The sequence below is a fragment of the Balaenoptera borealis genome (assembly GCF_965194805.1).
Source record: "Balaenoptera borealis genome assembly, chromosome: X".
Taxonomy (NCBI): Eukaryota; Metazoa; Chordata; class Mammalia; order Artiodactyla; family Balaenopteridae; genus Balaenoptera; species Balaenoptera borealis.
In genome coordinates, this window is record NC_138881.1 from 5,747,078 (window position 1) to 5,771,309 (window position 24,232).

A 24,232-nucleotide genomic window follows, 5' to 3' on the forward strand; every position below is an offset into this window, starting at 1 on the left:
CTGATTCTGGTCCTCTGATAAACAATTGTTTAGTGATTAAAAAATTTGGGAGTCCTGGATTAAATACACTCAGAAGGGTTTTAGGGTTCTGTACTTGTTGTATTTGTATGTTCTTAAAAGCACGACTTCCTAGAATATTTGTCCTACTCAGTTCCAACTCTGAGGGGGTGACGTGAGGTACATCGATTTACAAATTTGTTGGAGTGCAGAACCCTGCTTTTCTTGACTCTCTCAACACCTGTTAGTAAATCTCAAGAGAATGTTCTTCTAAGGTTAACTGCTGAGTTAAGGCATTATTTCTTTTAATGCCTTGATTGCAAATACCCCCGAATGGCTAATAGAATGATCCAGTGGCCATCTCTTAGGCCAGAGTTGTTGGCTGCACCGTAAAATCAACAGGGGAATTTTAAAACTTTATTGCCAGATTCTGATTTACTTGGTCTGGAGAGACACTGGAATTTTTGAAAGCTGCCCAGGTTATTCTAGCATGCAGCCAAGGGTGAGGACCTCAGACGAAATCGTGCTATCTGATAGCTTTGCAATAGAGCTGTGACTTGTGCATTGATTCTTGGGAAGTGAGACTTAGGTAAAGGTACACAATGATGGGAAATGGGCAAAGGGTATGCCCAGAGCCTGGAAGCAGCCATTAGGGAAAACGCCCAACCGTACTGGGGTTTTAGGAAGACCGGAGGTTTTTAAGGTTGGTGTGGGAGGTAATATAAGAGAGAAACTTAAAAAAAGATCAGGGAATAGACTTGTCCTTCTGCATTTTACACGTTTGCTTTCTTCCAATCCTGGCTGCTTGGGGAGAAGCAGGGCGGTAGAGATTTACCTTCAAGTGGGAAAAGTTGGTGAGAAGGGTGAGGAATTCCATTTTTGTGTGAATGATATTGTGTCTGTCATGTGTTGGTATCAAGAAACATTCATCATGGCAAACACAGAGTCCTGATTTTTTAAACTCTGAATGAACACTTGATAGAAAACACATCCATCAAGAATCAGCCTCGTGCTAGGCGTGGTCATTGTTCAACCCATTCCAAGTTAGAGTTTGTCCTCCTATAAAATTGCCTGTCTCTCACGGTGTGTGCCAGCTACAAAGAATACGCTTTCCTCTCTGTGTGTGCCTGGGTACATTCAGTAAAATGCATTCAGTTTCTCTTTAATTTGTAAACTGAAGCAAGCAGTCAATAAGTTTCCCCGAAACCTGTTTATTCACTTGCCTTCGTAGCTAGTCTACAATGCCATCTCTCTACGGCAAATGGATATTTCTCTTCCAGTCTGCCATAATTAACAAGTGTGATCCCGATTGTGAACATGCATTTTGTTTGCTATTACGTCCCTTCCATCCACTTTACCGATACGATGAAAATCACAAGTACATTTCAAAAAATATAGGGTAAGATTTATTTTAAAACCCTGTCTACTTGCAGAGGAAACGCTTTGGACTATAAATACAGTTGACTGAGGGAGAAAATGCAAAATCTTTTCTTTTTCTATTTTTCTGCTTCAGTTCTAAAAGTCATTAATTTTTTTTTAATTGGAGTATAATTGCTTTACAATGGTGTGTTAGTTTCTGCTTTGTAACAAAGTGAATCAGCTATACATATACATATATCCCCATATCCCCTCCCTCTTGCATCTCCCTGCCACCCTCCCTATCCCATCCCTCTAGGTGGACACAAAGCTCCGAGCTGATCTCCCTGTGCTATGCGGCTGCTTCCCCCTGGCCATCCATTTCACATTTGGTAGTGTAGATATGTCAATGCTACTTTAACTTTCATCCTGAAAGCATTTTCTTTTCCATCTATACAATGCCCAAGCATATCAGGGAAGTTTAAGCAATAAAGACGCAGAGTTTTTGGTTTCTTTTTTTTATTCTTTTGATAACAGTGAGCTGAAGATATCTGGTTAAAGAAAGGCTTTCGGAAATCCCACGTCGGGTACCGTGCTCATGGCTCTGCTTGCTATGTGTTATTTAGGATGTCCTGTATGGGAAAATGCACTTGGCGCTCGGGGTTTTGAAAGAGATTTTCAAAAGGATGTTTTGAGCCCGAGTTCTGCTTTTACCAAATCACATCTGCAGCGATGCGTGTCTGCAGGTCCTGTATGCTCAGCGTCCATCTGATGAGAACAGCTGCTCTTGGTCTGATGCCCTGAGCAGGTCCTGCCGTGATGGAGAAGGAGGGCAGGGACCAGGTTTGGGGGCAGAGAGCTTGTGCGAAAGGAGGGCCCGGACAAGCTCCAGGCACGGTAAGGAGGTGGCTCTCTCTACCGCGTCTTCATTCACTGGGTCTTGCCCCAGCCCTGTTGCTGGCCGGTTTCTCCGGGTCTGGGGTCCTGGTGCCCAACGGCGGCGCTGTAACTGTGCTGGATCTGAGAGGCCACGCCTGAGCTCCCTGCCTCTGGGGTACATCCCTCCCCTCCCCCAACAGAACCACCTGCCCCTCTTTTCTCTCCTTTTCCCATCATGATGCTTCCATCGGGATCAACTTTAACAAATTAAGATGAGTGGACTCATTGCTGGAAAAGAGGCTAGCTTGTTTCACAAATTAGACTAAAAGCACAAAATACACACGTCGACTTAATTTTTAGTGTCATTTCAGACCGTTTTCTTGCCGCTTGACTACCTCTTCTTCTTTTGTGTCTTGGTTCCAAGGCCACTCCCCCCATATCGCCCACCACTGCTCGCCCCATTTTCACGCCCCACCCTCGTTGGAATGAATCTTCTTCTTTAGCACTGTCACAGTTTTGTTTTGTTTTGTTGTTTTGTTTTAACTTCCTTGTGCCTTTTTATTCTGCCTAGTAGAGGTGGTTGTTTGCATGCCCTGATTTATATAAGCTACTTGAGGGCAGAGGTAAAGTCGCACATTATCTTATTTTCCAACAATTCTGTAAACAACCACTCCCCTCTCTGGGCTGAGATTTCTATTTTAAAAGCCATAACGTTCACCCTCACACCGTGCCTCCATCGTCTGCTTCCCCCAGGGAGGTGAAAGATGGACTTTATTAATGTTTGCATCCTCAGGTATATAGACCCGGGTGACACATATGTTGAAGTTGTTCGTTTGTGTGTGACTTGACTTTTTTAAATGCACAGTTCTTTAATTAAACATTTGCGGTTTAATGAAACTGTTAGGTTTGTGAAACCATTTTCATCCATCTGGTGAAATAGAATACTCAAAGCAGAAGAAAAATGTTTACTTAAAACTTATGCTTTTCTAAAAGTTTTATTTGGAGCCACTGTGTGATATAAATAGACCGCAAAAGGATTAGCATGCGTCTGCAAAAAAAAAGGTTTTTTATTCTTTACAGGAACTTTCATAGCTCGAGTTTTCTTAATCGGTTGACTGAGTTACTGTGTCTTCCATTTTTTTGTTGTTAACTGAGTCACATTTGGCTATTTTTAACTTCCTGTAAGTGTATGCAGAAACCCTAAAATTGGGAAAGAAAAGCATATTAACAATGTCTGTTTCCCGCGCGTGAAGGGAAACTTTTGCTTTGTAGAAGTTGAATTTGCAGGGCACAATTTATAACATGATAAAGAGACATTTCTGTTGAAACCAAGAGCCCTGTCATTTCTTTCCTCATTCGACATCTGCAGACTGAGAGTAAACATTTCTTAATTTAGAGGAAGGTAAGGCTATTTTTCAATTGAATCCTCTAAATTAATCCACTGGTGTAGGCGTTATTTCCTCCATCACACGTCTGCCTTAAACATAGTACCTGCACAGATGAAGCAAATGCAAAAACAGCTTAAGATTTAAATAGGCAATATCGTCTCGTATAGAAAAGATGTCTCAGTGACATGAAAGTAGCTGGTTTTTCTACTTCTAGATTTCCAGTGGCTTTATTTTTTTTCATACAGTTCCTATGTTTGGGACGTAATTAGTGGAAAGGTTTAGCTTTGTCCGTCAAAGGCTTTTTATTTCTCTCGTAAGATGGAATTGCTTGTTAATAATGAACCAATGCTATATTTTTGTTAATAATGAACCAATTGCTTGTTAATAATGAACCAGTGCTATATTTTTGGCTACCCGTCCATCTATTTTCTACCTAAGTCATTGCTTTATCTATAACCTGTCTTGTCCCAGAAGCTTCTAACATGGTAATACAGGGTAGAAAATGTTATCCTTATCATGTATGGTCCTCAACTTGAAGATATTAGAACGGTAGCATATGAAGGTTAAAAGGATTAGAAATCTGATTAAGGGAATGTGTTCAACTAAATATCCAGCATCCAAAGTATTTTAATTAAATGTACCTGTTGTTATGTGCACCAACATACAGATACACATACTGATCCAGGGTCCCCAGGTCCAGCCTACATTGGCTCACTCAGATACAGTTCCCTGGCGTTTTTGGTAGAGGGATCACATCTCTTGTTGCTTCTTGTCTTAGCAAAATACCATAGACTTAGACAACAAACACTTGTTTTCTCACAGTTCTGGAGGCTGGAATTTTGAGATCAGGGTGCCAGCAGGGTCAGGGCTTTAGTCCCTTAAAGCTGCTACAACAAAATACCATAAACTGGGTGGTGTATAAACCACAGAAACATATTCCTCATGATTCTAGACGATGGGAAGTCCAAGATGAAGGTGCCACCAGATTCAGTGTCTTGTGAGATGCTGCTTCCTGGTTCGCAGACGGTTGTCTTCTTGCCGTGCGCTTACATGGCAGAAGGGGTGAGGGAGTTCTCTGGGGTCTCCTTTTTAAGGACCCTAATCCCAGTCATGGGGGCTCCACCCACATGACCTAATCTCCCAAAGGTCACCCCTCCAAATGCAATCCCTTTGGAAATTAGGATTTAACTTATGAATTTGGTGGGGGGACAGAAACATTCAGTGTGTGGCAGTTGAGTTCTGGTGAGGGCTCTCTTCCTGGCTTGGAGATGGCTGCCTTCTTGCCGTTTGCTCAGCATGGTGGAGAGTGGAAGCACTGGTGTCTCTTCCTCTAGTTATAAGGACACGAATCCCATCATGAGGACCCCAACCTCTTGGTCTCATGTAAACCTAATCAGGCCCCATTGGGCCCACCTCCAAATACCATCACACTAGGGGTAGGGGCTTCAAACTATGAATTTTAAGGGCACACAGTTCAGTCCATCGTACCAACATTCTAGATGAAAGTTTATACTGACACATTGAGCTGCCTTCTTTGCTTCTAACATGAACTGAGAGATAAAACAAAAAAAGTAAAACTTGAAGGGTGATCGCCAAACTCCCAAATGAGGACGTTGTTTCCTTGGAACAGAAACCAAACAGGAACTCCAAGCAGCAAGGGCCAGGGATGCTGGGCTATAGGTCCAGACGCAGGGAGGTACTGGGAGTTCAGTTCTCACGAAACAATGGACGTTGCCTCGATGAGTCTGTGAAACTGAGCTCGCCCTTTCCTGAAACAAAAAATAATCCTGTCCAATATTTCTACTTTCAATCCTTTTGGAACTTCACCCTCACCATTCATATCGTATTAATATCCGTCTATGTTCTGATTTATTACCTTTATTCAGGACTACTTTCGACAATTAAACAAAAGATGTTGTGGGAAAAATGTAAATGGCATCAGAACTTCCAAACTATTTTCCCCTTCAGAAGTAACTGTCTACACAACCAGATTTAAAGCGCTATTTCCTACAGTGATGGAATCTTCCTTTCCTGGGAAGGAAATCTCTCGGGTCTGTTTTCCAGCAGTATCTAGCTTGCAGCTCTCCCTGACAGTGTGGGCAAGGGATACATGGGGAGGAATGTAGGAAAGCCCTCCGTTTTAGACTGGATTCAAAAGGTTTTTGCTGCTATAGATAGTCCGCCTTATCATCCATTCTGCTGTGTCTGGGAGTAATTTCTTTACTTGACCTCCTCTTACAGTGACAGGAGCAGATCTGTTTCCCAGCTGCAGCCCGTGAAGTGTCTGTGCAGGAACGTCTGCCCTGTGATAAGCAGCAGCAGTTGAGGTCAAGGCTCATTCTGTGCAGTAGCTCAAGACCCAGAGGCTGTTTCCTCTTTTATTTTTCCTTGTACGGTTTCTCCTGAGCTGAGCATTACAGCCTCAGGTTAAACATTTAACTGAATATTAAGATAAAATATTTAGAAATGTATCAGTACTATCCTATTTTTTCATAGAAATTACAACATCACACATTCAGGTAATAAATAGAATAACTAGACTATAGAAAGGTTTTAGAGAAAGACTAAAGAAGGATGAAGTAGGTTTGATTCCCCAGCCAAGAGGCTCCAAACCAGTGACTGCTCTTTCATTATTTTGCTACTACATCCTCTTTACAAACATAAGAAGACCTTAACTGAATAAGTGCAGTCCCAAGAGAGGCACAAGGGTAACACTTGGCTCTGATCTGACTGTCCGGAGGAGCTTGGGAACATAACTGTTTTAAACCAAGAGAAGAAATATTTTATTTTTGACACCACGCCAAAACCTTCCCCCACCACCAGCATCAAATCCTCCAAGTCATGAACTGTCTACAGGTATACACAATTACCAGCCTCTCATCCCAAAAGCTTTCTTTCCACGGAAAATCTTCCAGCAAGGGAATTGTTATCTCTGGAGGAAAAAAAACAAAACAAAACCAACCATGAGGCCTGCATCTGCATAGATATTAAAAATGATGGTGGATCCTTGCTTAGCTGAGCTGTGTCTCTGTGGCCAAGTGTCTTCATAGTGTTTTACGTTTGCGTAAGCTGCTTAGTTTGGTCCCAAATCTTATGACAACTGTAAGAGGAATAGGATGTGGGCTTGAGCATTTCTAACACCCTACGGCAGGCGGATGTGAAAAGAAAGTGCCAGTTTTCACGGTCTGGATTCTAGCCTGTCTTCACAAGGTGATGTTATTCTTGCTCATCTAGTGACCGGGTGACACTGTGATGGCTTCGTTAGCATCTGAAGCCCCATATGCCACCTTAAGCATGACGAGCACAGGCACGCTTATCTTCTTAAAGAAAGCGAGATTCAGCTTTTTTTCCTGCTGCAGGTGGGGAAGAAGTGGTCTGGCTTATCGTTCTCAGGAAACCTCATGGTTTACAAACATAAAGCACCTTGTGAGGTCTGGTAAGGGCTGTGGAATGTGGACCCTATTTAGTCAACGCACAATTCACTCTTCTTTTGTCCCCAGTGATTAAAGCAAAAGTCAAGCTTTTCGGGGAGTTTCAGAGCCAAGGGGGAAAGAGAGAGACAGCAGGGGAGAAACTACTTTCTGGAGGGAATACTAGCCAGGCTTCAGATGGCTCTTCTCTAAATTGGCTGTTTCTTTTCTCCACAAACAAATCTTTTTCTTGGTCCGTTCCCATCCCCCAAGTCAAGATCCAGAACACAGTACAGTTCTTCTACCGCTTGGTTTACCAACTCGCACGTGTTTTTTAACCATCACCACACCAAGCTGAAATTTCTGATGCAATGGACGTGGTTTTATTTAACAAACACTCAGTCCTTTCTGTCTGCCGGGCCCCACGTTAAATGCTCAACCTGCACTAACTCTTTCCATCTGTGTGACAACCCCATGCTACCCGCATCTGCAGATGAGGGCGTGGAGGTGCAGGCAGGTCAAGCAACGTGGCAGGAATACTGCTGGAGGGTCACTGTCCATCTGTCTTCACAGATCTGGGCTCCCAACACTTGCTGCCTCCCCATCCCTGAATAAAACTGGTAAGATAACTAAGCAAAATCACGGGTGTAGAGTATCCAGCGATCACAACATGCTTCCCAGAAGTAGTGATCTTGCAGAGACCTAGCTGAGACGTCGCATTCTTGCCTTTAGTCTCTGTCCCCCATGACTCATCCCTTTCACTGCAGGACTTGTGTGTTCTTTAAACTCCACGTGGGTAATTGCAGTCCAGGCTCCTGCACTGATACGCAGAGTCCTTTAGCCAGGAGCCACCGTTCCTCCTGCGCAAGCCCTGTCCCGGTCATCCCCTCCCTCAAGCCTTGTAAGCTGCTTGGAAGAAGGAGGTCAGTGCCGGAAGGGTTACCTCGGGCGCGTGGGTCTAACGGCAGTTAATGCTGGAACGCTTACCCTCTGTTAATAGAAGGAAGATGCAGGTTCTGAGCCTTATGGAGGCTTCTTCGGGCTTTGTCTGTCCATGACCCCACCTCCAGCCCAACCCAATGCCTCCTGCCTCCCTCACAGCATGGCTTAATCTGGTGTGAGACACAAACCTACTTCAAGGCGGAGACAGACACCGTCCTTCAAAATGTTTCCTAACTTTGCATGGGTTATCTATAGCAGTGCAGATGGTTCACAGCAAAGAACTGCTCTTCACAGGAGTACATGTGACATGCAGAAACCTCTAGGTTTACCTAGACTGACCTTAACTTTGAAAAGGAGACACATTTAAAAGAGAATGTCTTCCTAAAGGATCGTTTGGAAAATATTCTAGGTCTTCAGCTTTCTAAGCAATTGGGATTATTCTGTAATGAGAATAGTTAGATTTATTCTTCCAGTACTGAAAATACAAAGGCATTCATGGAATATAAGAAGAGAACAGGATAAGTTGAACACAGACGTGACTTAAAAACAAAAAACAGAAACACAAAACTCAATGACCAAATTTGAATCTGCATTGAAATTATGAAAGAATGGAACTGACATGAAAAAATAATCAACTTTCTGGCATGTAGAAACACGGGACACTTTCCCAGAGTGCGGAAAAATAGGAAAAATAGATGTAAATGGCGAGAGATTAAAATTATAAATGAGAAAGAAAAGAATCAGCTTCTAATTAGTGTTCTTGAAGATTATTTGAAAGCAAACAGAGCAGAAATAATAGTCAAGGTTTGTCACCAAAGAAAACTTTCCTAAAGTGAGAAAACAACATGAATCTAGCTTGAATGGCCTCACTTGGGCTTCAGGCAAAGTTAATAAAAATGAAATCAAATTGAGACATGCTGTGCCATCGTAGCCGTAATAAAGATGAAGTAGCATCTCTAACTCCCCTGGCAGACAAAGCAGGTGACATAGAAAGGCAGCAAGACGGGGCTGGTCCCACACTTCTCTGGAGCACCACGTGCTAAAAGATCCAGTAACAAGGTCTACAGAATGTGGAGGGGTTAGTATTCCCGACCCAAGAATTTCCTCAAGGGTGAAGGCAAGTGAAGCATATTCCCAGGCATGTGGTGGTTCCCTGTGTAGACCATACAAGGAGCTTTTCTGAAAACAATGACTCAAAAATAGATTCCAGTCCACCAAGATATAGATTAAAATGATGAATAGAAAATTGTTCTAGCGATGAGCCTCTGATTGAATTGTTTGTCCAGCTTCCTAGACAATGGTTGAAAATGTGATTGTGATTGAAAGAATGAACTCAACGTGATTTTTGATCTTTTCCCCATTAAATGGGGGCAAGAAGAGGTGCTGTAGTCGTCACTGTTGGGTATGCACCTTCTAGGTGGCACTTGCTGTATTTTGGAATTCATACAGGTCACCTCTTTTCAGTCTCCTCACGATCACAGGACTTACGTATTATAGGCCAGACACATAGATTTTAAAAATAGAAGTAGATGACATTATGTCCCCAAGATGCTATGGAAGTTTTGTAAGAACTAGATTCTGGATGACAACTACGAATGTGATGGCTAATCAACAATACATGAGTCCTTCAGTTTAGCAAAAATCTAGACCAACGGTTTCCAAATAGCTGTGCAATGGAATTAGCTGGGGAACATCAAAAATTAGTGATGCAGGGCTTCCCTGGTGGCGCAGTGGTTAAGAATCTGCCTGTCAATGCAGGGGACACGGGTTCGGGCCCTGGTCCGGGAAGATCCCACATGCCGCGGAGCAGCTAAGCCCGTGGCGCCACAACTACTGAGCCGACACTCTAGAGCCCGTGAGCCACAACTACTGAGCCCAAGCGCCACAACTACTGAGCCGGCACTCTAGAGCCTGTGAGCCACAACTACTGAAGCCCGTGCACCTAGAGCCCGTGCTCCGCAACAAGAGAAGCCACCGCAATGAGAAGTCTGCGCACCGCAACGAAGAGTAGCCCCCGCTCGCCCCAACTAGAGAAAGCCCGCACGCAGCAACGAAGACCCAACACAGCCAAAAATAAAATAAATTAATTTAAAAAAATTAGTGATGCCTCTGTGCTACCCTCAGAGATCCTGATTTTATTTCTGGGGTGCCAGGTGGTCTTTGAAGTTTTGTAAGAATCATCCATGATTCTAATGTGCATACAAATTTGGGGACCGCTCATCTAGACGATAACATCTGATTTCCTCTACAAAGGCCTGGAAGTGGTGTGAGAGGACCAGAAAGATGTTTAAACCTGTCATTGTTCACATGGAGTAATCCACAATTATTGGCGTGGTTCTCATTTTGATAATTAAGGACTGGTTGATAAGAGCTGAACTCACTCCAAGGAACTCACCGGTAGGAGATACTGGAGAGTCCGAAGGGGGATGTCCCCAGAGAATGGGGTTGAGCGAGGCCAGTAGTGCTGTGCATGGGTGACTGTGCTCTCACAGCAGACCCCTGGCAATGTCTGGGGGCATTTTTGGTTGTTAGGACTGGGCAGTGAGGAGAGGGTGGGAGGGTGACTTTTGGCATCTAGTGCGCAGAAGCCACAGATGCTGATAACAATTTGGGGGGAAATTGGAGCTCCTGCTAGAGAGCATGTGGTGTGTCCTAAAGGTACATGTGATGGTTAATTCTATGTGCCAACTTGTCTGGGCCAAGGGGAGCCCAGATATTTGGTGAAACGTTATTTCTGGGTGTGTCTGTGAGGGTGTTTCCAGATGAGATTAGCATTTGAATTGGTAGCCTGAGTAAAGCAGATGGTCCTCTCCAGGATGAGTGGGCATCACCCAATCTGTTGAAGGCGTGAACAGAACAACAAGCTGGAAGAAGGGAGAATTTGCTCTCTCTGCCTGATTTCATAAGCTGACCATTGGTCTTCTCCTGCCCTTAGATGGGCACTTATACCACCAGCTCTCTAGTTCTCAGGCCTTGAGACCTGGGCTGCAACTTTTTTTTTTTTTTTTCCTTAACACATTGGAGGTTTGTTGCATCCCTGCATTTAGCAAGTCTATTAGCACCATCTTTCCAACACCATTTGCTCACTTCGTGTCTCTGTGTCACATTTTGGTAATTCTCACAATATTGCAAAATTTTTCATTATTATTATATCTGTCATGGTGATCTGTGGTCATTGATCTTTGATATTACCAGTGCAAAAAGTTTACAACTCCCTGAAGGCTCAGATGATGGTTAGCATTTTAAAAAAATTTTATTGGAGTATAGTTGATTTATAATGTTGTGTTAGTTTCAGGTGTACAGCAAAGTGAATCTGTTATACATATACATATATCCATTCTTTTTTTACATTCTTTTCCCATACAGGCCATTACAGAGTATTGAGTAGAGTTCCCTGTGCTATACAGTAGGTCCTTATTAGTTATCTATTTTATATATAGTAGTGTGTATATCAGTCTCAATCTTCCAGTTTATCCCTCCGCCCCACCCCCTTACCCCCAGTAACCATAAGTTCGTTTTCTACATCTGTGACTCTATTTCTATTTTGTAGATAAGTTCATCTGTACCATTTTTTTAGATTTCACATACAAGCGATACCATATGATATTCATCTTTGTCTGACTTACTGCACTCAGTATAACAATCTCTACGTCCATCCATGTTGCTGCAAATGGCATTATTTCATTCTTTTCTCTTTTTTTAATTAATTAATTAATTTATTTATTTATTTTATTTTTGGCTGCATTGGGCCTTCCTTGCTGCGCATGGGCTTTCTCTAGTTGTGGCGAGTGGGGGCTACTCTTCGTTGCAGTGCACGGGCTTCTCATTGCGGTGGCTTCTCTTGTTGCAGAGCAGGGGCTCTAGGCGCGTGGGCTTCAGTAGTTGTGGCACGCTGGCTCAGTAGTTGTGGCTCGAGGGCTCTAGAGCGCAGGCTCAGTAGTTGTGGCGCATGGGCTTAGCTGCTCCGCGGCATGTGGCATCTTCCTGGACCAGGGTTCGAACCCATGTCCCCTGCATTGGCAGGCAGATTCTTAACCACTGCACCACCAGGGAAGTCCCTCTTTCTTTTATTTTAAAAAATATTTCAGCTTACCTTTTTTTTTTTTTAAACTTTGGGTTTATTTATTTTATTTATTTATTTAATTATGGCTGTGTTGGGTCTTCGTTTCTGTGCGAGGGCTTTCTCTAGTTGTAGCAAGCGGGGGCCACTCTTCATCGCGGTGCGCGGGCCTCTCATTATCGCGGCCTCTCTTGTTGCGGAGCACAGGCTCCAGACGCGCAGGCTCAGTAATTGTGGCTCATGGGCCTAGTTGCTCCGCGGCATGTGGGATCGTCCCAGACCAGGGCTCGAACCCGTGTCCCCTGCATTGGCAGGCAGATTCTCAACCACTGCGCCACCAGGGAAGCCCCCTTTCTTTTTTTAGGGCTGAGTAATATTCCATTGTATATATGTTCTACATCTTCTTTATCCATTCATCTGTCGATGGACATTTAGGTTGCTTCCATATCTTGGCTATTGTAAATAATGCTGTTATGAACATTGGGGTGAATGTATCTTTTTGAATTAGAGTTTTTGTCTTTTCCAGATATATGTCCAGGAGTGGAGTTGCTGGAGTATATGGTAGCTCTATTTTAAGTTTTTTAAGGAACCTCCATACTTTTCTCCATAGTGGCTGCACCAGTTTACATTCCCACCAACAGTGCAGGAGGGTTCCCTTTTCTCTGCACCCTCTCCAGCATTTATTGTTTGTAGACTTTTTGATGATGGCCATTCTGACCGTTGTGAGGTGATACCTCATTGTAGTTTTGATTTGCATATCCCTAATAATTAGTGATGTTGAGCATCTTTTCATGTGCTTTTTAACCATCTGTATGTCTTCTTTGGAGAAATGTCTATTTAGATCTTCTGCCCATTTTTTGATTGGGTCGTTTGTTTGTTTGTTTATAGTGACCTGCATGAGCTGTTTGTATATTTTGGAAATTAATCCCTTGTCAGTTGCTTCGTTTCCAGTTGATGGTTAGTATTTTTTGGCAATAAAGTATTTTTAAAATAAGGTATGTACATTGAGATGTTTTTAGACATAATGCTATTGCACGCTTAATAGACTAAAGTATAGTGTAAACATAACTTTTACATGCACCAGGAAACCAAAAAAATCTGTGACTTGCTTTATTTCCATATTCACTTTATTGTGTTGGTCTGGAACCAAACCTGAAATGTATCCGAGATACGCCCGTAATACACCATATAAATATATGGACTGGTTTCCGTCTTAAGGAAACCGCATGATGAGAACTTCGTAAGTTGCTTTAAAAGGACCTTTCTGCAAACAAATGCAAACTATGTTTCATTCACAGGTAACTGATACCAAAAACCCTACTCAGAAGTATAATGCAAAAAGGGACATCTAATGACTCATAAAACTTAACAGTCAGTCAGTAACTAGATAAGAACTCCTTTGTCAGGGACACTTTTATTGGAGCTGTGTAAGCACTGTAAACACTCAGTAATGTTTGGTGGCAACTGTGTATCATTATCTTATTGTAAAATTGTAAGGTAACTTTTTCTGATGGAGGAAACCTGTAGGCATTGTCTTTAGTGTTGACGGACCTACTGTTCAGGGAAATTCTTTCCTGAAACTCTTTTCCGAAACCACTAGTCATTTTCTATACACCAGCAATGGGTCCAAAAGAAAACAGTATCAGACATCTTTTAGAAAATGTATCAAAAGAAAAATAAACGTAAGTTGGAAGTGTCGATTTTCAAAATAAGTTGTTAGCCAGCTGCTACCTTTTTTTTTTAAAGAAAATGACATTTATTTATTTATTTACTACAATTTTATATATTTAAAAAAATTTTATTGGCGTATAGTTGGCCTACAGAGTCGTGTAACTTTCACGTGTACAGCAAAGTGAAACAGTTTTTATACCTATATATATATCTATATATTATGTATATCAATGTATATATAGATCCATATATAGATATTTATCCATTGTTTTTCAGATTCTTTTCCCATATAGGTTATTACAGAAAACTGAGTAGAGTTCCCTGTGCTATACAGTAGGTTCTTATTAGTTATCTATTTTATATACAGTAGTGTGTGTATGTTAATCCCAGTCTCCTAATTTATCACTTCCCCCTATGTTTCCCCTTTCATAACCATAAGTTTGAATTCAAGATTAGTGAGTCTGTTTCTGTTTTGTAAACAAGTTCATTTGTATAATTTTTTATTAGATTCCACATGTAAGTGCCATCATATGATAGTTGTCTTTCTCTGTCTGATTTACTTCACTTAGTATGATCATCTCTAGGTCCATCTGTGTTGCTGCAAATGGCATTATTTTGTTCTTTTTTATGGCTGAGTAATATTCCGTTATATATATGTGCCACATCTTCTTTATCCATTCCTCTGTTGATGGATATTTAGGTTGCTTCCATGTCTTGGCTATTGTAAATAGTGCTGCATTGAACATTGGTGTGCATGTATCTTTTCAAATTACGGTTTTCTCTGGATATATGCCCAGGAGTGGGATTCCAGCTGCTACTTTTAAAAAATAAATTTTACTGAAGTATAGTTGATTTACAATGTTGTGTTAATTTCTGCTGTACAGCAAAGTGATTCAGTTATACATATATATATTCTTTTTTTAAATATTCTTTTCCATTATGGTTTATCATAGGATATTGAATATAGTTCCCTGTGCTCTACAGTAGGGCCTTGTTTATCCGTCCTATATATAATAGTTTGCATCTGCTAACCCCAAACTCCCAATCCATACCTCTCCCACCCCTCTCCCCCTTGGCAACCACAAATCTGTACTCTGTGTCTGTGAGTCTGTTTCTGTTTCATAGATAAGTTCATTTGTGTCATAATTTAGATTCCATATATAAGTGATATCATATGGTATTTGTCTTTCTGACTTCACTTAGTATGATAATGTCTAGGCCCATCCATGTTGCTGCAAATGGCATTCTTTCATTCTTTTTTATGGCTGAGTAATATTCCATTGTATATATGTATCTCATCTTCTTTATCCATTCATCTGTTGATGTCCACTTAGGTTGTTTCCATGTCTTGGCTATGGTAAATAGTGCTGCTATGAACATAGGGGTGCACATGTCTTTTCAAATTACAGTTTTGTCTGGATAGATGCCCAGGAGTGAGATTGCTAGATCATAAGGCACACTAGTTGTCATTTTTTTTTAGGAACCTCCATACTGTTTTCCATAGTGGCTGCATCAATTTACATTGCCACCAACAGTGTAGGAGGGCTCTCTTTTCTCCACACCCCCTCCACTTGATATTTGTAGACTCTTTAATGATGGCCATTCTGACCGGTGTGACATGGTACCTCATTGTAGTTTTGATTTGTATTTCTCTAATAATTCAGCTGCTACTTTTAATCAACATTTAGCGTAATGTTCTCCAGGTCCATCCATGTTTCCTTCCTTTTAAGGATAGGATTCCTTCCTTTTTAAGGCTGAATAATATTCCATTGTATGTATATACTTTTTCTTTATCCATTCATCTGTTGATAGAACTTGGGTTGTTTCCATATCTTGGCTATTGTGAATAATTATGTAATGAATGTGGGAATGCAGATATCTCTTCAAGATTCTTTTAGATATATCCTGAAGTAGGATGCTGGGTCATATGGTACTTCTATTATTTTTTTGAGGATAAGTTTCCCATAGTGTTCACCATTATACATTCCCAACCATGTACAAGAGTTCCAGTTTTTCAACATCCTCATCAACATTTTATTTTATTTTTTATTTATTTATTTATTTTTTTAACATTTTATTTTATTTTATTTTTTTTTTTTAAAGTTACATTTAGTTGCCTTGGAAATATATTTATTTATTTTATTTTATTTTTGACTGTGTTGGGTCTTCGGTTCGTGCGAGGGCTTTCTCTAGTTGCGGCAAGCGGGGGCCACTCTTCATCGCGGTGCGGGGACCACTCTTCATCGCGGTGCGCGGGCCTTTCACTATCGCGGCCCCTCCCGTTGCGGGGCACAGGCTCCAAACGCGCAGGCTCAGTAGATGTGGCTCACGGGCCCAGCTGCTCCGTGGCATGTGGGATCTTCCCAGACCAGGGCTCGATCCCGTGTCCCCTGCATTAGCAGGCAGATTCTCAACCACTGCGCCACCAGGGAAGCCCAACATTTTATTTTTTGTTTTTGTTTTTGTTTATTTTTTTTGGATCAGTAGCCATGCTAACAGGTGTGAGGTGATACTGTAGTTTTGATTTGCATTTCTGTGATAATTACTGATACTGCACATCTTTTCATATACACCTGCTGGCTATTTGTTTGTCTTCTTTGGAGAAATATCTGTTGAAGTGAAATAAGCCACATTTACAGGACAAATACTGCATTCCACATATGTGAAGTATCTAAAATAGTCAAACTCATAGAAGCAGAGAATACAATAATGGTTGCCATGCTCGAGGCTGGGGAAATGACGTTTCAGTTACACAGGATGAATAAGTTCTAGAGAGCCGCCATATACGACATAGTGCCTATGTTAACAGTGTGGTGTTGTGCGCCTAAAAATTGTTGAGAGCAGATTTCATGTCAAGTGCTCTCAGCACGCAAACAACAAATGGACACAAGGAAACTGGGAGGTGTTGAGTATGCTGTTACCTTGATTGTGTGGATGGTATTACAGTCATTTGCATATGTCCAAACTCATCAATTGTACATGTTAAATATGTGCTGTTCTTTGTGTATCAGCCATATCTTAATACAGCTGGATAAAGTTAACCCATTGAAAGCATTTACAGTAGCAAAAGTAGAATGAATTGGGGGGGGAGGGAGAGAGATAAATTAGGAGTTTGGGATTAACATATACACACTACTATACATAAAATAGGTAAACAGCAAGGACCTACTGTGTAGCACAGGGAACTATATTCAATATCTTATAATAACCTATAATGGAAAAGAATATATATATACACACACACACATATACGTGTGTGTGTATATATATAAAATGAAATCACTTTGTTTTACACTTGAAATTAACATAACATTGTAAATTAACTGTACTTCAATTAAAAAAAAAAGTAGAATATAAAAAAAACCATGTTAAATTCAAGGCAAAGAGGATACCAAATAATTTATTTGAAAATCAATAGTATGACTTATTTTTTTCATTTCTGAAAGTGATAATATGATCTATCAAGGAAACATTGAGAAAAGCACATTAATAAAGAAAGCTTGCCTATTTAAGAAGTCACATCTAGATAATGGGAATTTTTTTCCATTAAAAAATTGTTAATCTGTATCAAAGGAGTCCTGCCAAAAAAAGAACTGGGAATTTTTCATGGATTTATAGGCACCATTTGCCAACCTGATCCAATTTTTCTCTTGTTGAAACTGCTTCATTAATTTAATGTGCAAGAAATAAATATTTGATGTGCAATTAGTTGGAGATTATTATGGCCATAATGGAAGCTTTCCAAATAAACAGCTGCTCCAGCACTTTAAATGCATGAAAAGCAAGGCACAAAATGGAAAATATAATGACACACCATATCTACAGAGGAAAAAAGTTAAAATATTCAATTAGTGAGTAAGATGGCTGCTCACTGAGGAGTTTGGTGATGATTTATCAAAGCGTAACAACAAAAAAAGCTGCCACACAAGGAGCCAAATGTCCATCCACCTGAATTTTCATGGAAATGTTTGCCTGCAGATGTAGTACATTTTTGCCCAAGAAGAAAATGTTATGGAAATTGATATGGCCCAATTCCACCAATTCTTTCAGATTAGCCATTTTATATACACAGATGTATATCAATGTATATTTACTGTATTTTGATTATTCTATATTAGATTTATATTCATGGTCTAAGTGTCTATTTCTGTGTCCACACGCGAATTGTAATGATTCCACTTCAGGAGGGAATGGTGTCAGCTGGAAAGTTCAGTGTGGATCGAGCTGTTTTTTTTTTTTTTTTTAATTAATTAATTAATTTATTTATTTATTTATTTATTTATGGCTGTGTTGGGTCTTCGTTTCCGTGCGAGGGCTTTCTCCAGTTGCGGCAAGCGGGGGCCACTCTTCATCGCGGTGCGCGGGCCTCTCACCATCGCGGCCCCTCCTATTGCGGAGCACAGGCTCCAGATGCGCAGGCTCAGTAGTTGTGGCTCACGGGCCTAGTTGCTCCGCGGCATGTGGGATCTTCCCAGACCAGGGCCCGAACCCGTGTGCCCTGCATTGGCAGGCAGACTCTCAACCACTGCGCCACCAGGGAAGCCCGATCGAGCTGTTTTAATTCAAGAAGGCTTTGGGGTTTCAGAGCACATGCTCAGACCCTGTGAAGGAACTCACATCATTCAAGTACTTAAACTCCCCTTGAGTTTTACAAAATGGTACCTTCCCGTCGAGACAGACCATAAGAACCGAAGTTCGTTGTCTCTCTCCCCTGCAACAGTGGAAGCACCTGAGGGTAGAGACTGTGACAAAAGTCTCAGCATCTCCAAATTCTGGTAGAGCTCCTGACAGAGTAACTTAGTCATGCTCCTTGCAAGGATGCCTGAAGCTCTTTGCCCTACAGAAAGAGCAGGAGATGCACATCGAGGGGTGAGCATTCTGAACGCCACAGAAAACTGCTGGCTAAAGGTAAGTGGAGGTCTCTCATTAAGAGGGGAGCAAGGGGACACATCCTCCTCCTCTTGGGGAGCCAATGGAAAGAGCAAAGGGAGTTTCTGGAATTGGTAAGAATCTGGCTCGTGGTGACAGATTTGAGTATCCAGAGAGTCAGTGGGAAGTGCTTTCAATAACCACTGTTCTGGTATTCTCTTCTAGAAAGCTGACTGGGGCAAATGTACTATTTGTTAGGGCTCTGTTCCATTCTGAGATTAAACTCCGCAGTCCACTGCATCTTACCTTTACTCTGCTCTGAAACGCCCCTTTGGGCTAAGGGAGGTCAGATTCTGTTATTGTTTGTCTCAACTTCCCTGCCACCTCCGTAAGCCAGGCACACACAAACCAGAAACAAAAGAAGAAAAGCATTGAGTTAACACCCTTTTGTCTGGGTGGAAATGAACTATCTTGTGATATATTGATGCAGAATGCTTTGATGATCTTCGCGAGACGACAGGTCTGGTTAATGTTCGCTCTCCCGGATCTGGGTGGGTCTGCGATGTGATAGGGCGGAAGGGGTGCCGCCCCTGAAGCCTCGGTACCCAAGGTAGTGTGCAGCTTCTTCCTAAGCATCCACACCTCGGAAGGCAGCCAGCATGCTTCAGGGAAGCCAGTAATCACACACTAGTGCCCGCCCAGCAGCCCGGCTCAGGTCCGGGGACCGCCAGCGTCATCCCCAGACGTGTGAGGGATCAGAGGATTGAACCCCCAGCTCTCCTGCCAGAGCCAGCTGTCACCGCAGGAACAGCCACAAGCTCTGACCACCGAGACATGCCCCAAACTGCAGATGTGTGCAGAATAAAAAATAAATGATGGCTGCTGGTTTCAGCCAGTACCTACTGGGATTGCTTATTAGCAAGTAAAACATAACAAACACACGAGCACCAGAACTGAGGCCACTTATTCAATAAGTTTATTTTTAGCTTATAATGTACAAAAGCTATTCAAACGCGTGGCTTTGTTGCCACCCATATCCTGCTAACCACAGATGACTCAGTAGGGAAAGGAGATTTAGTGTAAACATCTTTGCGTGAAACCAGGACCTAAGTCATTTCCACTGGCCAGGAGCTTACATTATTATAGGGAAAATGGGGACAAACACATAAATTAGTACCATAAAGTGGCACCCAGGAGTACTTTGCAAGTTATTCATTCAACACTTGTATATTGGGACCTGCTGTGTGCCAGGGACACTGGCCTCTGCGGTATAAATCCAGCGGGAGATCACAAGGATCCTGCTATTGGGGATGTTATATTCTGACAGGTGTAGACAACACACTAGTAAATCAATAAAACTGCTTCTGATAAAGAAAAGTGCAGGACACAGCAAGGTGGAGGGGCTGAGGGGAACCACGACCTTGAAGTATCAGGGGATTCTTTGATAAAGTGGCCTTGAACCTGAGACCTGTGATCAAAGGGGTCTGGGTAAGGCCAACACAGCAGGGATGAGTGAGAGGGAGACTTGGAGAAACAAAGGATGTAAGGAGCAAGGGAGGAGCGGGGAAAGGAAAATCTTCTGCAGAAGGAAAATCTCTGGGGTCCTCACAGGCCCCGGAAAGGTACTTGAGTTGTATTATTGTGATGACAACGGGAAGCCGCTGGGTGGTGTTACCTGGAAAAGTCTAAATGCTTCACGGACGTTGCTTGCAAATGGCCTGGCTGCCACATGGTGGCAGGGCCAGAATGGAAAGAGGGACACCAGTTAGGAGGACGCAGCCCCTCCTCGTTATTCGCAGGGCCCCTATTTGCAAGTTCATCCACGCCACTATGATCTATTTTTAACCATTAAATGAACGCTCCAGGTACTTTCGGGGTCACTCACAGACGTGCTCAGCTGGGGTTGGACAGCGCAGCAGTGCCTTCTAGTTGCAGCTTTCAGGCTGTAAACAAGTGTCCTTTCTGTGGACTACTTAGTGCCACGTTTTTCACATTTATGTGTCTTTTGTTGGTGATGCTGCTATTGGAAATGACCCCCAAGCCCAGTGCTTCAGTGCTGTCTGCTGTTGGGGAGAAAGACCAAGAAATGCCTTAGGGAGAAAATACTTGAGTTAGATAAGCTTCTGGTAGGCGTGAGTTGTAGCGCTGATGGCCCCAAGTTCCCTGTGGATGACTCAATGGTATCTATTAAATAAGGTGCCTTAAAACAGACACACACTTAACACAAGATTATGTATTGATCAGCTGGTGAAAATGTTGTGACCAGAGGCTCCCAGATACCTAACCCTGTACTCCCCTAGCAGCAACGGTTTGGTATTCACTAATTCAGCATCCGCGATGACTTTCCAGAACATAATTGCAAGAATGATGAGAATGGGCGGTATTTCAGGAGGTCCGTTTGAGAGGCAGACATTGTGGGGTGAGCAGTGGTTGAGCTTGGTCACGTGACAAGCTTTGACAGTGACCTGGATGTCAGGCATAAGAAATCCAGCAACATCCCAGGGCTGTGACGCTAAGAGTAGAGCAGGAAAAGAGTCTTCCAGTGGAGAAGGACAGTCACAGGAGGGTTTATGGAGAAGGCAGCATTTGTGAAGAAGGCAGCTTTGGAGCTGCATCTTGTAACAATGCGCTAATGTATGTGAGTTTATTTCTCACAGAGACACATGTATTTATGTGGTGATTGTATATTCACATGGCACAGGACAGTGCCGTCCAGAAAACTTAGGGGCAAATTAAACTCATTTCTTACAGTATTTTTTTAGTTGAAGTATAGTTGATTTACAGTATTGTGTTAGTGTCACAATATATACAGCAAAGTGTTTCAGTTGTATTTTTTCAGATTATTTTCCATTATAGTTAATATATGATATCGAATATAGTTCCCTGTGCTATATAGTAAATCCTTGCTGCTTATCGATTTTATTTATAGTAGTTTGTATCTGTTAATTCCATACTCCTAATTTATCCCTTTCCCCTTTGGTAACCATAATTTGTTTTCTATGTTTGCTCCTGTTTTGTATATAGATTCATTTGTATTATTTTTTTAGATTTGTATTTTTTTTAGTGATATCATATAATACTTGTCTTTCTTTGTCTGACTTACTTCATTAAGTATAATATTTTCTAGGTCCATCCATGTTGCTGTAAATGGCCTTATTTCATTCTTTTTTATGGCTGAGTAATATTCCATTGTATTGTTATATATGTACCACATCTTCTTTATCCATTCATCTGTTGATGGACATGTTAGTTGTTTCCATGTCTTGGCTATTGTAAATAGTGCTACTAGGAACATTGGGGTGCATGTATCTTTTCAAGTTAGAGTTTTCTAAAACTCTTACAGTATTTATTTTTATTTTTTGGCTGCAATGTGCATGGCATGAGGAACCTTAGTTCCCCAACCAGGGATGGAACCTGTGCCCCTGTTAGTGGACACACAGAGTCCTAACCACTGGACCGGCATGGAATTCCCTTATAGTATTTTTAAGGGATATGCTTCAGTATTAAGGGATATGTATATCAGGAACCTCAACCCTTACCCACAGCATGCAAATATACTGATTCAAAATGAATCATTGATGCATTTAATAACAAAGGCCCTCAGATTTTTAAAAACTGTGGCAAAGGTAATAAACTCATCAGAAATGAACGTTCTGATATAGGAGCAAAGTCAGACTGCAAAATTTGGGTGATTTATGCTCTCAGTCACTAGAGAAAATCTAGATAAGAGAAACCTCTTACTTTACGAATGAATAAAACCTTTCCTTCCCTCCCTCCTTCCTTCTCTCATTCCACAAAATTTTAAATACTCATTGAACCCTTCTAGACTGCCCTAGAACCTAGGAATACTACAGGATGTACATTCTACTGAGGTGAGGGGCATAGACTTATCAAGGAAATATATACTTCACAAGGTTATTGCTTTAAATGGAGTTAAATGCCATTAAGAAAATAAACAGAGTTTATTCCCCTTACAGGGGTAAGGGGAAGCATGGACAATTTTATAGAATTTTGGTTAGAGTAGCAAACCCAGGATAATGCTGTTTATGGCTAGAAAAAAATTAATGTAAGTATCATTCTCTACTGGATGGTATATTTCTATAAAATGTCTACCTCTAAAAAGGTAAGTATAATTTGTCTTTAAGCAATATTTAGGTCTAATTTTAACAGAGGTTTTGTTTACTAGAGAATGGAGACTTAGTTGAGACCAAGTGGTGGGAACCTTCAGTGAGAGCAGGCAGCACCTCTGGATGTTGGGGGATCATCTGCATCACCCACCACCTGACCCAGTGGTTCCCAGTAGATCATCCTCAGGCCGTGTGCATCAGAATCACCTGGGGACCTTATTTAAAGGGCAGGTTCCTGAGTCCTACCTCCTGGCAACCTTATCGTTAACAAGCACCTGGAGTGGTTATTTGGCACCTTAGAGTTTGAGAATCACAGACTGTCTGGGTGGACATTCCAAATTTCTGGCATAAGGTCAAGGGGCACATGTTTGCTTCTGGATATAACACATGTATTCTGTCTTTGTGAAAATGAGACGCATTGGAACTCATCACCTCAGACAGGAACTCCCAGACTCCCAGGTTCTTGTCTTTCCAGGAGAACTCTGAGATGTGAATGCCACGCGATGGGGCCAGAAGTTGTCGCCAAGCTTAAGCTCTGCTGATGCAGGAAAAGGCTCTTAACTTCCTAGGGTCTCAGTTTGTACACTGGAGGAGAGGATGGAAGGCATGGTAAATGCAACCCACATTCCCGCTCTCCCAACCCCACTGAAGTCATGAAGCGAGACTTTGAGGGTCGTATACATATGTCACATGTTGATGTTGCATTCCCGTGAAAGAAAAGGACTGGAAGTGATTGCGTTCCTACAATGTGCCAAGACCTCTTAAAATACCATCTCAAGTTAAAGTAAATGGATGAATTGCTCACCAAAACAGTTTAGGAATAGTATTGCTTTCTACGGTCTATAGGGAGAAATAACTTGCTGAGCAGAATAGAAATGAAAACCCAAATCTTCCTTCCGTCACAATTTCAGGTTAACTCTATGTAAGACCGGACACTATAAAACTCTTAGAGGAAAGCATAGGAAAAACACTCTTTGACATAAATCACAGCAAGGTCTTTTATGACCCATCTCCTAGAGTAATGAAAATAAAAACAAAAAGAAGCAAATGAGTCCTAATTAAACTTAAAAGCTTTTGCACAGCACAGGAAACCATAAACAAGACGAAAAGACAACTCAAAGAATGGGAGAAAATATTTGCAAATGAAGCAACTGACAAAGGACTATCTCCAAAACTTACAAGCAGCTCATGCAGCTCAATATCAAAAAAACAAACAACCCAACCCAAAAATGGGCAGAAGACCTAAATAGACATTTCACCAAAGAAGACATACAGATGGCCAAGAGGCACAGGAAAAGATGCTCAACATCACTGATTATTAGAGAAATGTATATCAAAACTGCAATTAGGTATCACCTCACACTGGCCAGGATGGCCATCATTAAAAAGTCTACAAATAACAAATGCTGGAGAGGGTGTGAAGAAAAGGGAACCCTCCTACACTGTTGGTGGGAATGTAAATTGATACAGCCACTGTGGAGAACAGTATGGAGGTTCCTTAAAAAACTAAAGACAGAACTACCTTAGGATCCA

General features: G+C 41.7%; 2 protein-coding genes across 3 annotated transcripts in view; one reads left to right on the forward strand and one right to left on the reverse strand.

Annotated features, from left to right (window-relative positions):
- The window catches only part of STS (steroid sulfatase), a 624,067-nt gene that overhangs the window by 565,013 nt on the left and 34,822 nt on the right, over positions 1-24,232 (forward strand). The gene's annotated exons all lie outside the window — the stretch shown is intronic.
- The window catches only part of PNPLA4 (patatin like domain 4, phospholipase and triacylglycerol lipase), a 151,176-nt gene continuing 138,623 nt past the window's right edge, over positions 11,680-24,232 (reverse strand). Inside the window, exons 6-7 of one of the 2 annotated variants that reach the window (XR_014239265.1) lie at positions 18,384-18,956; positions 11,680-13,296 (exon numbers count right to left, since the gene is read on the reverse strand). The gene's annotated coding sequence lies outside the window, so the exon portion shown is untranslated. Of the gene's footprint in view, positions 13,297-18,383; positions 18,957-24,232 lie in introns of those variants that run through there. The other variant, XR_014239266.1, reaches the window with a different exon arrangement.